Source organism: Pseudorca crassidens, chromosome 1, assembly GCF_039906515.1.
Source record: "Pseudorca crassidens isolate mPseCra1 chromosome 1, mPseCra1.hap1, whole genome shotgun sequence".
NCBI lineage: Eukaryota > Metazoa > Chordata > Mammalia > Artiodactyla > Delphinidae > Pseudorca > Pseudorca crassidens.
The window spans coordinates 61,835,708-61,852,070 of record NC_090296.1 but is presented as its reverse complement, the minus strand read 5'-3'; the positions used below and the strand labels follow the sequence as shown (position 1 = coordinate 61,852,070).

The window sequence follows — 16,363 nt, the reverse complement described above, 5'->3', positions numbered from 1 at the left end:
CTCACTGGGGTAAATACCAAGAACTATGATTGCTGAATCGTATGGTAAGAGTATGTTGAGTTTGGTAAGGAACCACCAAACTGTCTTCCAAAATGGCTATGCCATTTTGCATTCCCACCAGTAATGAATGACAAGTTTCTGTTACTCCGTATTCTTGCCAGCATTTGGTATTTTGTTTATTGCAGGGTTGTCTCTTCTAATTTCATCCGTTCTGTGATATCATCTATCATTTGTATCCTAACAGATGCTTTGTCTGCCCTTCCACTTGGATATCTTAGTGACTCCTTAACCTCAATAAACTTAAAAACAAATCCCTAATTCGACTTCCTAAGCCCTCTCTTCAACCTAGGAGGAAGTCAGGACCTGAGCCAAACACTATTGACTGTATAACTTAACATTTATTCTTAGTTATAGTCTCCTTTGTTTGCCTTTACAGCTTTATAGAAGCTGGAAAAATTAAACACTTTCTGAGCCTTTTTTTTTGCCAATGAGACATAAGAGGAATTCTGCAGCAGGGGTGGGAGAAGAAGGAAGAGTGTCTCTGGATAGGTTTTTGTTTTCCTGACATGACAGGTGCAGCAGGCACTGTTTCTTCCCTTCTTATTACTTTGAACACTTACTTGCTGCCTGGAACAGCAGCAGCAATTTTATAGCTATGAAGCAAACACCAAGAGAAGCAGAAGCTGGCCTTTAACATCATTGAGCCCTTTAGCCAGTGAGCCACTTTGAGAACTTCAAGCAACTATACCCCGACATTTTTCTGGTGACATAATGCCCTGTAATTTAAATTATTCTTAGCAGTTTTCTATTTACTTCCAAATTGATCAGTTAACATCTATTAATTAATGGCACTACCATACTCCTAGACATGTAGGCTAATATCATTGACATAATCTTCATATCCTTTCAAACTTTCACCTACTACAAAGTGATAGAGCATCCAGTCCTGTCAATTCTGCGACAGTGATTTGTCTCCTTTGTATTATCATACCTCTACCCTATGTCAAGTTCATGATCTAGATGATAATAGTACCCTCCCAACTAACATTTTTGTCCTCAATTTCTCACCTTTGTAATCAGTTGTCACACTTCCATTAGCTGTCATTCTAAAACACAGGTGACACTTTTCTACCCCAAAACCTTTACTAAGTCTAACATTTTCAGCAGTGGAAGAAAACAGATATCGTGACTTTCCTGATAAGAACAATAAAAAAGGAGGCTATCATTTTAAGAATATTTTACAACATTATTGAGAAGATAAGGAATCTGAAAAGGCCACTAAAATAAAGTGGAAATAGAAAAAAAAATAAAAACATGGGAAATAAGTGATTGCCTGAAGCCATCTTGCATCTTATATTTGTTGTCTCTTTTCCTGATGGGAATAAATGCTCCATGAGGTCAGGGATTTTTGTTTACTTCATATACCTCTGTATCTACTGATGGTATTATAAATACTTGACAGTCAATAAGTCACAAATATGACCAATCATAACAGATGCCAAATGTTAACGATTTGTATAGCTATACCTTTGTGTACCAGCTGAAACTAGCTATAGATGTATCTCCTGAAAATACCTATAGCAGCCATTGAATAAATATCTGTTGAGTGAATTAATACCACAGGTACAATTTAGTATCCTGCTTTCCCTGCTTAGCACTTCATAAGTATTATCCAGTACACTTATTCTATAAATATCACCTTAATATATTACATAATTGCAATCCACAAATGTATCATGATTTTCTTAAATCTTCCCTTAATGTTAAATATTTAGGTTGCTCGCAATTTTGCACTCTTATAAACACTGCTGTGAAAAACTATTTTCGTGTAAATATTCAATCCCATTTAGCAAACAAATTTTATTATTTTTCAAATTTTTATTTTTGATAAAGCACATATTTTTGAAAATGAATGATTACATAAGGGTTTTAATAAAAACATTGTAATCACCATCCTCATCTTACCTCTCCTGGTTTCTGCTCCAGAAAAGAAATCACTTTCAACTCTTAGCAATTTATTCTGTATCTATACTATATTTCTAAATGAAAAGCTTATACTATTTCTTGATATTTCCTTTTTAGTTATTATTAATTGACTTTCTACTATGAAGATAAGGATTTACCTTTCTCATCTTTTTGTTAGATCAGTGTTTAGTATTTACAGTATTATTATAATATTCATAGATGACTATATAGTGAAGTACCAGCGTATGTTGGTTTATTGTGCTTTGCTTAATTGCGCTTTGCAGATATTACATGTTTTTACAAATTGAAGATTGTGGAAACCCTGTGTTGTCAGATGATGGTAGCATTTTTTAGCAATAAAGTATTTTTAAATTAAAATATGTACATTTTTTAGCCATAATGCTATTGCACACTTAATAGTATAAGCATAACTTTTATATGCACTGGGAAACCAAAAAATTCATGTGACTCACTTTATTGCAATATTCATTTTATTGCAGTGGTCTGGAACCGAACCCACATTATCTCTGTGGTATGCTTATATTACTCAGCAATAAAAAGGAACAGTTTATTGATACATACAACAACTTGGTTGGGTCTCAAGGGTATTATGCTAAATGAGAAAAGCCAATCTCTAACGGTTCTGTTCATTTGACTCTACTTATATAACAGTCTCAAAGTAACAAAATCATTGTGATAGAGAACAGATCAGTGGTTTCTGGGAGTTAGGTTGTGGAGCAGGCTATGATTCTTAAAGGGTAACAGGGAGTTTCTTTGTAGTGATAACAGTTATAATTTTATAATATTAAAGCGTCATTGAATTATACCAGAAAGTAATGGAGGGAGGATTTAAAAACAGGTGAAATCCATATAAGGTTTATATCCGAGTTAATAGAATTGTTCCAATGTCAATTTCCTGGCTTTGATAATATACTATGGTACATATGTATCATTGGGAGAAGTTAGATGACGTCTACACAGGAACTCTTCTTACTCTGCAAGTTTTTGTGGGTCTTGAATTATTTCAAAATAATACATTGTTTAAAAATTTACATATTCATCATAGCCAGTGAAAACAGTGCTAAGATATATAAAGGAAATTTTAATAATATTCCCTCTCCCCTCTCATAGTTTCTAGACCTGCCAAATTAATCTTGACTAGGAATTATAACAGTTACTCTATTTTACCTGACTTTTACCTAATTTTAGTGAGAATGGATTCTAAATTACACCAATTAGTTTTGACACTTACCATGGGATTTTATATTTTCCTTCATAATTTAGAGTCTCAGTTGGATAGTTCCAGTATATGGATCATCTCTGAGTCTGGTTTTGTGATTGCGTTGTCTTTGGACATATTTGTTGTTTGTTTGTTTTGCTTTTGCTTTTCACGTGTCTCATAATTTTTTTTTTTGAATGCTGGACCTTGTGAATAGAACAATACTTCTTCCATCAGGCCAGTAGTGTGAGTATTGAGTTGATTCACTCAGGAGTTGATATGGATTTGGGTTTTGTTATTGCTATGGTAACTGTTAGTGCATCCTAAGTTTCAAGTTGCTCTTGGAATGGGTTGCTGTTGCCTTATGCTCAGGATGGAAGCTCAGGTACTGGAGGACTTTTTTCAATGTTCATACTCCACCGTTTTGTTTTCAGTTGATACTATATACTTACACCTGGAGGGTATCTCACTGTACACTCTTGCCCTTCTCCCAGCATTAGAATGCTGATTTTTATCATCTAGTGTTGGAGGACTGAGGGTTTTCTGCTTCAATCTTATGCAGTCCCTTTGTGCTTGGACTTTGGGGTCAGGCTTCCTCAGGATTCCTTTCCATGGCAGACAAACTCTGACCTCTATCTGAGGCAGGTATTGTATGAGAGACTTTCATTCCCCTCTCTCAGTGTAGAAGCTATCTAATGGTATTGGTATAGGATCCTGTGCCCAGGTCTATTTCCTGCCACTCACCCAGGGATAGAAAGAGTTCTTTCTTCTACCACTCCCAAGCAGGATTTTTTTTTTTTTTCTGTGCCCTGAGGGTTAATGCCCCTCTGTTAGCTGTAGATGGCTTTTGTTCTGTTCGCAGAAGGAACTGGGACTGGAGTGGGGGTGGGGGGTGTGGTTTGCTCCTTTCTATAGCAGCAGCCAGTTCCCTCCCCCATATCCCCTGCAAGTGTCTATCACTGTAGGAAGGTATTTCTGGTTTTCTACCCTATCTTTGATATTTCTCATGAGCACCTGGTGGAGATCTGTGGGGAAGAATCTACCAGTAGGTGCAAACCCCCTTTTGTCAGGAATTTCTGAAGGTTCTGTGTGGTGGCTGACCCTTCTTCTCATGTTCTGTTCTAGGTGAGCTAGTCTGTGTACCCCATTTGCCTTGATGCTTGTCCCTCCTTGAAATTAGGACTGGTTGTCTTCCTGAGCTTAGCTGTCTAATGAGCTCAAGAAAAGTTATGACTTTGTGCCTTATTCAGCTTTTCCTATTGTCAATGTGGAATGACAACTTGTTCCAGCTTTCTGAGACCTAGGCATAAACATTGCATCTACTGTTGGATTTTGATACTGTTTCGTCATATTTAAGTAGTTTTTCTAGAATTTTTAAAAAGTTTTTATTAGTAGATGTAACACATTTTATTGAGTTCTTGATGTTGAACAATTCCTTGAATAAATTTTGGATTTGTTTTGTCATTGTTTTCCTGAGAATTTTAAAACTTATAATAGTCTGCCCTCATACAGTACTTACTGAGTACCAGGAACTGTTACTAATGCTTTACATATAGTGTTTAAGTAGTATTTAGACCTCAAAGTGACTCTTTGAGATAGTTGGTACAACTGTTTATAATTTTATAGGGTAAGAAACTGAGCAACATGTGTTTACTAACGTGACCAATGTTATGAGTAATAGTAACTGGTGGACCTCAGATCTGAACCAAGGCAACTGATCTCCAAAGTTCACAATCTCAAATATAAATGAAAATTACCTAGAGCGTTTTTTTTTTTTTACTGTATCAGGTTTTGTTTTGTTTTACCAAAGTATTTCTCTAATTATTAGTAAGTTTGAATTTTTTTCATATGTTCAAGGGATTGTGTCTGTGAATATAAATAAATAGATGTATTTGTTCATGTTTTTTCCCCATTTTTTCTGTTGGTTTTTGTTTGCTTTCTCTTGGTCTTTTGTCCATCAGTGGTTTTGTTTTTTGCATTTTACAGCTTTATTGATAAATGTTTCATGTACCATAAAATTCACTTATCTACTGTTTACAATTCAGTGTTTTTTGGTATATTCTCATATTTGTTCAGCCATCACCGCAGTCTAATTTTAGAACATTTTCAACACTCACCTAAAACATCCTGTACACATTAGCTGTCATTCCCCATTCCTGCTAACATCCTTCCCCTAGTCCCAAGCAACCGCTAAACTACTTTCTGTCTCTGTAGATTTGCCTTTCTGGATATTTTGTGTAAATGAAATCATAGAACATGTGATCCTTTGTGACAGGCTTTTTTCACTGAGCATAATATTTTCAAGGTTTATTCATGTTATAGCATATATCAGCACCTCATTCCTTTTTGGTTGATACATAATATTCATTGTATAGATATACTGTATTCTGTTTATCAGTTCATTAGCTGATGGACGTTTAGGTTGAACATGTAGATGTTTGACAAATTTTTAGTGAGTTTTTAGATACTGTGTAAGGTAGGAGTCCAAATACTTTCTTTACATGTGGATATCCAGTTTTCTCTGCACCATTTGTTGAAAGACTATTTTTCCCCCACAGAATTGTCTTGATACCATCTCAAAAGTCAGTTGGTCATAAATATGAGGGTTTAGCTCTGGACTGTCAGTTCTGTTCCATTGATCTAATATATCTATCTGTATGCTGGTACCACACTATTGATCACTGTAGCTTTGTAGTAGGCATGTCATCATGACCTGAGTCCTCCAGCTTTGTTCTGGCTTGTTTTGGCTGTATCCATTTTGATGTTAATGTTACTAGCTTAGTGAATGACCAAAATTTCTGCCTTCAGCTGTGGTCTTGACAAGTTTAAAATTGCGTTAGAATGGGGACTCTCTGGCCGTCCAGTGGTTAAGACTCTGCGCTTCCAATGCAGGGGGTGCGGGTTCAGTCCCTCGTTGGGGAACTAAGATCCCACATGCCGAGGGGAGTGGCCAAAAAAAAAAGTTTAAAAAAATTGCATTAGAATGATCTTGCCTTAAGTATTAAATAGAATCCATTTTTAAAACCACGTATTCTTGGTGCCTTTTTATAACAGAGAATATTTAATTGCCTTTTCAATTGTTTCAATATGTTTATCTAGTTTTTCTGTTTCTTAAGTCAGTTTTGTTGGTCTGTATGTTTTGCTAGGAAACACCCTATTCCCTTTAACTTACCAGATTTGGTATGATAGAACTATAGATAATTTTCTTAATTTTTGAATCTCTTCTCTTTCTCTGTATTCACTGTCTCGTCTGTATTGTGGCATATATTTGCTTTCTCTTTCTCTTCTTCTCTCTCTTTTTTTCTTATAAAGTCTTTCCTGGGCTTTATGCATTTTATTTTCTTTTAATTAGTTGTTGGTTTTATTTATCCTTTCAACTTGATAAATTTTCCATTTCTGTTTACCGTTTCAATCTTTTTATTCTCTTTTTTGTTCTAATTTTTACAAGTTAATTAGCTTACCTCAGTCTTTTTTTTAAGTAAAATTATAAGGCTACATATTTTACTCTTGACTATTCCAACTGTGCCTTATAGTTTTGGGAGGGATCAAATGTTCACTTTTTTTCACTAGTTCTGTTTTGATTTTTTTGGTTGATCCAGGGTAATTTAGAGAATATAATTTAAATTCCTATATTTTAAAACATATTAATGTTTTATTTCTCACCAAGTAAATAGTCCACTTTGAAAGGTATCATCAACTAAATAAATAAAATAGTCTCTGTTCACAGAGCATGAGATTCAATATATATTCAGTTGAACTCAATTTAAGCTTCCACTATAGTTGCATTTTTATAATTTTCTCATATTGCTAGGAATTTCTTGCTTTATACATTTGTCTGCTCTATTCTTTGTTATATAGTGTTTATGACTACTGTATCTTCTTAGGCTATACATGTACATTCCGTCATTTTATAATATTCCTCTTCAGACTGCTTACAGCTTCGTACCTTTAAGTCTTCTATTTCTGATACATGTATTAGCACTACTCTCTTGGTTCATTCAGACTGCTATAACAAAATATCACAGACTAAGTACCTTATAAGTAGCAGAAATTTATTTCTTACAATTTTGGAGGCTGGGAAGTCCAACATCAAGGCAGCAGTATGATAATGATCTGGTTAGGGCCCTCTCCCTTTTTAATAGCCGGCACCTTCTCGCTGTGTCCTCATGTGGTAGAAGGGGCAAGGGATCACTGTGGGGTGTCTTTTAAAAGAACATCAGTACCATGAAGCCTCCATGCTCATGACCTAAGCACCTCCCAAACCAAAGCTCGTACTTCCTAATACCATCATCTTTGAGGGTTAGGATTTCAACATAGAAATTTTGGAGTGATGAAAAAATTCAGACGATAGCAACTGCTTTTTCTTTCTTTTTTTTTCTCTGTTTTGTTTTGTTTTTACACTTACCTAGTATAATGGTGCTGTTCAGCAGTAATTTTGCTACTCAGAGTTTATTCATCCTTCACCCGATTTTTATAACCCTTGTTCTCCTGTAAGAAACAGCCTTTCCCTCATTCTCAGATGTGGTTTTGTTGGAGGTGATATACCTCTGTGGCCTCAGGTCTGACAAATCAGAATGTCAGATTCCCTTGGCCACAGCAGTGGCTCCAGAAACAGGCACCTGTACCACTTGAAGCCAATGATTCCAGGCCTTTTTTCTCTATATTGTTATGGATTTAATGTAAACAAATACCAAATATGTCATAAAGATCTTTCTCTATATATAAATACAAATCTGCATCATCCATTTGTTGGCTCTGTAGATCCCTGTGCTTGATACATAGCATGTAATTTTCTGTCTTCTATTTAGAATATTTTGATTCCAACTGTTCAATATCATAAGCAAAACTTTGAAAAATAGTCTTGCATGTACATCTTTGTCTTAGAGCATAAGTGACCATACAGTGGGAAGTATAGTGGCAGGAAATTACTTGAGAAGGGAGAGGATGATACCAGATCTTGTGCAGGTTGCAGTTCAAATCACTGAAGTGTATGAGAGTTTTCAGAGGTCAGATTTACAAGAAAAGAAATAAATGAAACAATAGTAAATTCCAACATTTCTCTGTTCGTGCACAAAAATAAGTGGTTCACAAAGGAGACTAAGAAGGAATAGTCAGAACGATAAAAGGATTACAAAGAGATTGTGTTATCGTAGATTCAGAATAGAATAAAGTTCTGTGACAGGGGTAGTTCACAGTGTCAAATGCTACAGAGAAGTCAAATAAAATCACAAGTGTCCATTTGATCTGACAGTTAGGAAGGCAGTGGTAGCTTTGTAGTTGCAGTTTCAGTTCAGTGGTTCCGGTGGTAACCTTGAATCTAGTAAATTGTATAGGTAATGAAAAGTTTAAAAGTGGGAGAGAGGTAGATTATTTTTTAGGAGCTTTTCTGTGAAGTAAAAGTGTAAGGGTTAGGGGCTCCCCTGGTGGCGCAGTGGTTGAGAGTCCGCCTGCCAATGCAGGGGACGCGGGTTCGTGCCCTGGTCTGGGAAGATCCCACATGCCGCGGAACGTCTGGACCCATGAGCCATGGCCGCTGAGCCTGCGCGTCCGGAGCCTGTGCTCCGCAACGGGAGAGGCCACAACAGTGAGAGGCCCGCGCACCGCAAAAAAAAAAAAAAAAAAAAGTGTAAGGGTTACAGTGTAATGTGAATGTGACCTGGAGGAAGATTTTAAGATGGAGAGAATAATAGCTAACATATGCTTAACCATTCTCCTTTTATAAGAAATCTGACGCGTGCCTCTCTAGCCCAAAGGTATCTAGTTATGACCTGTTTAGCCTGGTTCAAAAAGATTGATAGGTCTGATGATAATTTAATAATTTGGAATTGGGAAACTGAGAGAGAACAGGACAGTGAGCTTTGAATGCTGAACCAAACGATCCCAAGGTAGGCTTAGGGCCAGGTAGACTGCTGTAGGCCATGAGTACTCTGAAGTTATGAATCAGCCAATTGGAAAAGTTGGGGCCAATATATTAAAAAACACAAAATTCTGAACAAGGGAGATGGAGAGAAATTCTATCCTGGTTCCTAATAGCATTCTGTTCCCGTGCCAGGCTTTGTTTTCCACATGATAAAGTTTTTCTTTCTTTATAAAAAGCAAGACTCTCAGCTAGACCAGGTTTACAGTCTTTGCATACCAAATGGGGAATTGCTGTGACAGCATTCATTATAGGCTCTCTGAAATGAACAATTACATTAAAGGGTGGCTCTGTGGATTACTGCACCAGGTATAGCCAAATCATTGAAACCTGTGTAAGTTCATCAGGTACACCAAGATACAATAAAACTGATGAGGTTCAGATGAAACAACTGTGAACTATTACCCCTTACATAAAAGGAATACTGAATTACACGTGGGAAACTTCTATGGAGATTATCAGTGGCAAACCCCAAACGTAATACTTGTGAATACTTGCATTTAATTGCTCCTAACATTGGTTACTAATATTTTTTTAATTTTGACTTTCATAGTACTATTTTAGGAATTTAGATATTATTTTGATAAATAATGATAGAAATATAAAATTACATTTCATGCTTCCCTCCTGTTTTATACATTTTGTAATAATGCTAAAAAATTAATCAACGGGAAGATCCCACATGCCGCGGAGTGGCTGGGCCCGTGAGCCATGGCCGCTGAGCCTGCGCGTCCGGAGCCTGTGCTCTGCAACGGGAGAGGCCACAGCAGTGAGAGGCCCGCATACTGCAAAAAAAAAATAAAAATAAAGAAATGAAAAATTAATCAAAATGACTACTTGAATGAAGACATACACCTTCAATAGGAGACAGTTTTAGGCACACCAGGCAGATTCACCATTATGTGAGCTGACTTTAGATAGATCCTGGAATTTTTCTCCAGTCTTTGTATCATCTGGTCTTTGGACCTAGTATTTCCTCTGACTGAAATGCTCTGCATCATCTGTTGCCTTACTTCCTTTGTCCAGATAATATCTACTCATCCTGCCTTCAGTTTGGCCAGAGTCCTCTCTTGTCTCTGGCCAAACTGGAGAGGGATTTGTGTTAGAATGAAATTGTTTTAATAACAAAACAAGTACTGATGTGAAAAGAAATGTAATATGTGAGAAACTCTCAGTGCTCCCAGGACTTCTTCCTAAGTCTTTCCTAGGTCTGCCCACATCAGCAGTCCTACCTTCCCCTTGTCTTATGCTCTCACCTCATTATCTCCTCTCTTTTTTTCCTGACCTATTGGTCTTTGGTATTATGGTGGCCAAGAAGGTATAAAAGAGCAGAGTCCATGATACATTGTTGGAAATAGTACCCTGGGAACCTTTAAAGACAATAAAGGTCCACTCGATTGGTTGTTAGGTAATGAGTATAGGTTAATGGTTCTTAACAGAGGCATGTATCAGAATCATGAAAAGAATGTTTACAAAATAATAAATCTGGGCCTGACCCAAAGCATAGTGAATTGGAATATATTGCACTGAATTTGGAACCTTACTGGTGTAGACTTGGTGTTTAGACATAAAATAGGGGCAAAATATTTCCCCAACCTTCTTTAGGCCTATGGAATTTTTGTTTCTGAAAATAATAACATTTGTTTTCTACCAGTTGTGCTTTTTAATTTTAGTTCTGTTTAATTTTCTAATTGATTTCTGGATTGGGCTGATATCAGTATTTTTGTGGTATCATCAGTTTTATGTCTTTTATAAAGTTCTTTGTTGGTATTTTAGGGATAAGCTGGATGAGGCTACACAGAGATTGCTGGCCAAATGAAAATTTTCTCTTTCATTTTTAGCATTTCCAGCAACCAAATTCTATACAAGGTTGTACCTCATAGTGATTTGGAATAAATGACATATTAAAATCTCTTGTGAACTCCAGTGTAGTAATACTGTGAAAAGTGTAGTGCAAAATCCAGATGGTTATTTAAAATACTATGAAATTTAATTTGATGGATTTTTTAATATTACATGTTCTTTCTAAAGTAAAATATATATATTTTTAAAACTTTAGATTATCAAATACAATTAATTTACTTTGACTACTAAGTAAAAATATTTCTGATTTCAGACATGATGATAGAAAGCAGTCAAGTCCTTCATTAGAGATTACATAAAATTCTCAATAAAAGTAACTATATTTAACAGTGTAGTTTTCTGTACCAAGCAAATCCTTATTGTAGTAGCATTTTTGACTTGAGTGGTTTTTAGACACATAGTTTTTGGTAATTCATCTACAGAACTTTGGCATAATTAATTTATTTAGAAAACTAACATTTGACATAAATTGTCATAGCTATAGTATGTCTTCTGTATCAAAATGACTTCATTCTGTTGTTCAGTGTTGGTTAGTTTTTCTGTTATGTTGATGCATTAAAGCAGATATTAAATTTTATCATTAATTCAGTGCCTGGTCTCTCATCAAATCCCCTTAATTACAAATTGACTCCAAGGATTAGACAGCATGGATTTTAATTTTAACTGAAACAAAAAAGGCATCTTGAAAAATCACTCTTGCCTAGTGACTCGTAGACACATTTTAAAAGATCCTATAATTTATTGCTTAGTATTTAAAGTTCAATACAATACAAAATATACCACCAACATTTTTATTATCTTATATTCATATTAAATATGTGTTTTAAAATATATTTCATAGTCTTGAAAAAACTCGAGTATTTTTAGATAAATAGCAGCCTCAGGAGTTCTGATAACTTGTAACCCTTTCTTTAGAAAACGTTAACTTTGAATCTTGCACAACCATAATTGTATCTGAATGACATTTATATTTTCTTGTATTTCTGCTTCCTTAATAATTTCACAAAATCATACAGTGTGATTTTATATACCCCATAGAAGTCTTCCCAGTATATTCCAATATTCTATTTCCAGTACTGTATTATTTGCAGTTTATGACTATTTCATTAAATCTTCACTTCCTTTTGATACTTGCTATATTAAGTCCAGAATCATTTTTGTGCATTTTACTTTGAAGATATATGAACTTTTCTGTCCTTTCTAAAAGGGCCAGTTTTTAAAATTAAATTTTTATACATAATTATTCATTTTAAATAGTAGAATGACTATTCGTTTTTACTAGAATAAGAGGATGATGAAATTAAGTCATGATCACTGATCAAAAGTACATATGTCCCCTGTATTTTTGTTGCATTATATGGTGATCAGGTTTTAACTCTGAGTTGCCTCTTAAAAAATTCACTTATTCTTCTGAAAAGTTTCTGGAATCTAACTTGTGTTAGTAGTCACTTACTTTGACTTTTATCTAGATCCATAAGTTTTCAAGTAATCACTTTACTTTAGAAAGACCAAGAAATAATTACTAATAAACTCTAAGTATTCTAAGGTAAATCATGTGTTTTTTTAATAAATTCTGTTGTCAATTACCTTTACCTTTTGAGAGGTTGTAAAATATAAGTAATAATGTTCTTTCCAGTTAAGTGGATATTGTATATCTTACATTTTTGTAAATTGATTTTTAAATAGTATTCCATTGTGGGCTTTTGTGCTGTTGCTGTTAAACTGGGTTTTTATATGCTGAAAGGTAGCATCCAAATGAGCTCAGCTCATCATGGAAAAAATAAATTGCCTAGAAACAGATTGTTTACGTAATATTAGATGATAATATAAACCAACAAAAGCAGGAAATTAACTTCTAAGGCTGACACACTGCCCTTTCCTTGCTCCTTTGTGCTTGTAGGTATCATGTATGTGTTGTGATACCAAAGTACAGCGGACTTAGTTCAGAACTGTCAAACATAATTCTAAATTTCTTTACTTTGTTGGTTTATGTCACAACTTCATATTATTATTTTGTCCCTTAATGCTGTATAATGTCCTTCACATGTGAGATGAAGCAATACATGCGTGAATTGGAACAAGATGGAAAAGTTTATTTGCTTTTCTCTCATTTACAGTTGATTGCCTCTGATTAGCCAATATCGTGCAGCTCTGATGTAGTTCTTTAAATTTTGAAAAAAGGTAATACAAGAAAAAATTATAACGTATCTGAGGAAATTTTTGAAAAATGTATGTACTAATTAAAAACGTTATTCACTCTTAATTTTTATTCCTGTTGATTACTTTTTATTTTATCATTTTCTTGTCGTCTTGAAAGGCAAGTATCTCTCTTTACAAAATAACTTCGGGCAATGAGAAACTACTAGTGTTTTATTATGAATACTCAAATACACAAGTATGATTTCACAGAGCAGTTATAATATGAATTGCAGAAAGGAATTATATGTGGAATTCTGAGGGTACGGCTAAACCTCTCAGAATATCCCCCAAGATTTACTTGGACTGATAGAAAGTTGGCCATTCTTTTAACAGCACCTGTTTCTTGATGATTACAGTAAAATGTACATAATTCATTCACTTGGTTTTTATATTCAGTAGTTATGTAATAACTCATCAACTGTTAATGAGTGTTATCTTTGCTTTGGGGGGGCTCTTTTATAGTATTATTTGGGGACTTTTTATACTAATGATATTTCAGTATTAGAAAATTGGTTTGTTTTATGAATATGAGTTCCATCTCTGTAGCAGTTTGGAAATTATTTTGCTTTCTATTTTTCTCTGTAAACAATTTCTACCCCTATTTAGGTATTCATTAGCACAGTTTTCTAAAGGAGAATTACATATTTTCAAGCTTTGAATTTTTCTTAATCTAAATCTTTCCTTGCATTGTAACCAAAGGTACTTGACTGCTTTTTCTAAAAAGGATTCTTATTTATTTCTGATTTGTATGTTAAACCTTATAGAAGATCAGATACTTTCTGTAAAAATTATACAACAGAACAAGCTATCTAAGTGTGGTCAAACAAAAGATTTTGCTCTCAGAAACTAAAGTACTATAAAATATGGTGGTAGAGGGGGGTGTAAAGTTGGGGGTGGTAGTAATTCTTTACGAAATTCTGCTTTTGTTTTATGCAAGTACTGTTTAATTGGCTAGATTTAAAAGTAGTGAAAAACTGATCTATTTGCTAGAGGTTCGCAAAACAATACTTTAAGCTCTTACTTGTTTTGAGGTGTTGAAAGGTGAAACATTTGACATTTTCTTTTCGGGCATTGCTTTAAAAAACAGAGGGCGGGAAAGAGGCGTTGCCACATCAGAGTTAAGGGTGTTTGTGGTTGTCCGTGACAGCAGCTCTAGTTTTAAAACACCTGTGTTTACTTTCCAGCTTTTCAGAGTCTGCCTGAAAGTGGCCTAAGAATGGCACAGGCCTTCATGATGGCTGGGGTTTTTTATAATACAGAGAAAGAACTAAACTTTATACTTCAGTTTTCTGTTGCAATCATTTAATTAGTTTATACATTTTATCTCTTCATATACTTACATGTGTACATAAGATAATGCATTATTTACATAATCTATAGATTATAATATATAATTACTTTTATAGATATGTTTTGCTTTTTGTTCACTGATTGGAAAAAGGCTGGTGAGAAACTTCAGTATATTGTACAGATGCATTTTCATTCACAATATAAAGAAGTTACTGAAAAAAATGAAAATTCAATACCTTTTCAGAGAGAAATGAATGTGGTCTAACATGTATTACATTATTTTGTTAATTTATTATCTTTAGTGGTTTGGATATAGGTTGATGTTTCAACTTGCCTGTCATTGCTTCGCTTGTCATTGTTTGCAATTTAGGGACATGTGCTTTTTAAATAATTATTTTGTACATTTTTTATTATTTTATAATATTCAAATGATACATATTATATAAACTTTATTATTCTCAAAATTGAGGTATTCTTACCTATGACAGTTTAGTTTAACAAAGTCTAGTTTTTATTGATTTATTTGTTTCAGTATTTTTTTGTTTTCAGACCTCTTATAGACTGAAGCCAGATGTCATATACTCAGTGATGCATTCCTGTAATATTCAAATTCTTGATTATATAACAAGACATTTCCATGATAGTACAGTTAATGTCAAGCCTCCTTGGTGTATAAAAGAAATAATTCTATCTTTTGGTAAGAGATAGGTGCTCTTTATTTCTCCATATAACTAGTTTTTAACATTTTATTTAAACCCTTTTGAGAAGCAAATGCCGGTTTTGCAGCTTTTCCCTTAAAAAACACACATGCACAGAAATTTGTTTATAGTTTCAAGGAGTTTATTACCCTCCCAACCCCATCCATGTGCCCCAGGGTAAGAACCCTATTCTAGGTCTTATTTTCTTTAGATAGTTGTTAATTCTTTAGATAGTTGTATAGACAGTTGTTAACCTAGTATATCGGAGAATCACCAAGTCAAATAAAGTATTAAGTGCTTAGTACAAATCACCATGTTAGGAATTGAAAAACATAAAGCAGACATTGATTTTACCAGCTTTAAATATAAATAGTATTTTAACAATATACTTCAAATCCTATGATGGCTACACATTGTCAGTGTGCTAATCTCAGCACCTCAGGGAATTTGAAATAAAAATTATAATTACCTCATTTTTCTAGACAGAAGCAATTGACAATATACCTATTATATTATTGAAAGATAAAGGCAATTAATATTATTACATAAAAGCTGCAAAAAAGATGATATTCTACTTCAAAAATGGAATCATTTTGGTGTAGGCATCCATCTAGGTGGATAATGCTCAGCTACAGACAGTATCCTAAAGGAATTATGTGTAATAATAATGTGTATCACCTGGAAGATAATGAAAACGAGGAAAATAACTGATAATTAAGTTGTTAAAATATGAAAGAATTCAGAAGAAGACAATTTTAAATGTTTGAAACAGAGGAAAAGCAGCAGAATTAAGTGGCATAAGTTATATAACAACTAAAATATTTTAATAAGGATTTATAATAATACTTTATTGTATATGATTTAACTTGAATCAGAAAAACTATTTTGATCAAATGAAACTGCTGAGATAAAGAATAATTTTATTTAAAATCTTCCATTTTTTTCTTTTCTGTGACTACTAATGAGGAAGTAAAAGGGAGAAAAGATTCTCTTAGTGCGGTGAGTACATTTGTTCCCAGAAACTGTCAGATTGCTTAACTTGACTCTTGAAACTTGATACAGAATTTCCATTGGGTGTATCAATTTTGTCCTGGTGGCAGCTCTTGTTAGAAAGTAGTATATATCTCTGACGTAAGTTTCAGTGTAATTCATGTGTAGTCGCTTTTTGTGTTCTATAAGATTTATAATTCTTTAATAAAAATTTTATGTGTG

General features: G+C 34.1%; 1 protein-coding gene across 6 annotated transcripts in view; it reads left to right on the top strand.

The window, feature by feature from the left end:
• MIPOL1 (mirror-image polydactyly 1) overlaps positions 1–16,363 on the top strand; it is a 300,807-nt gene that overhangs the window by 149,193 nt on the left and 135,251 nt on the right. The gene's annotated exons all lie outside the window — the stretch shown is intronic.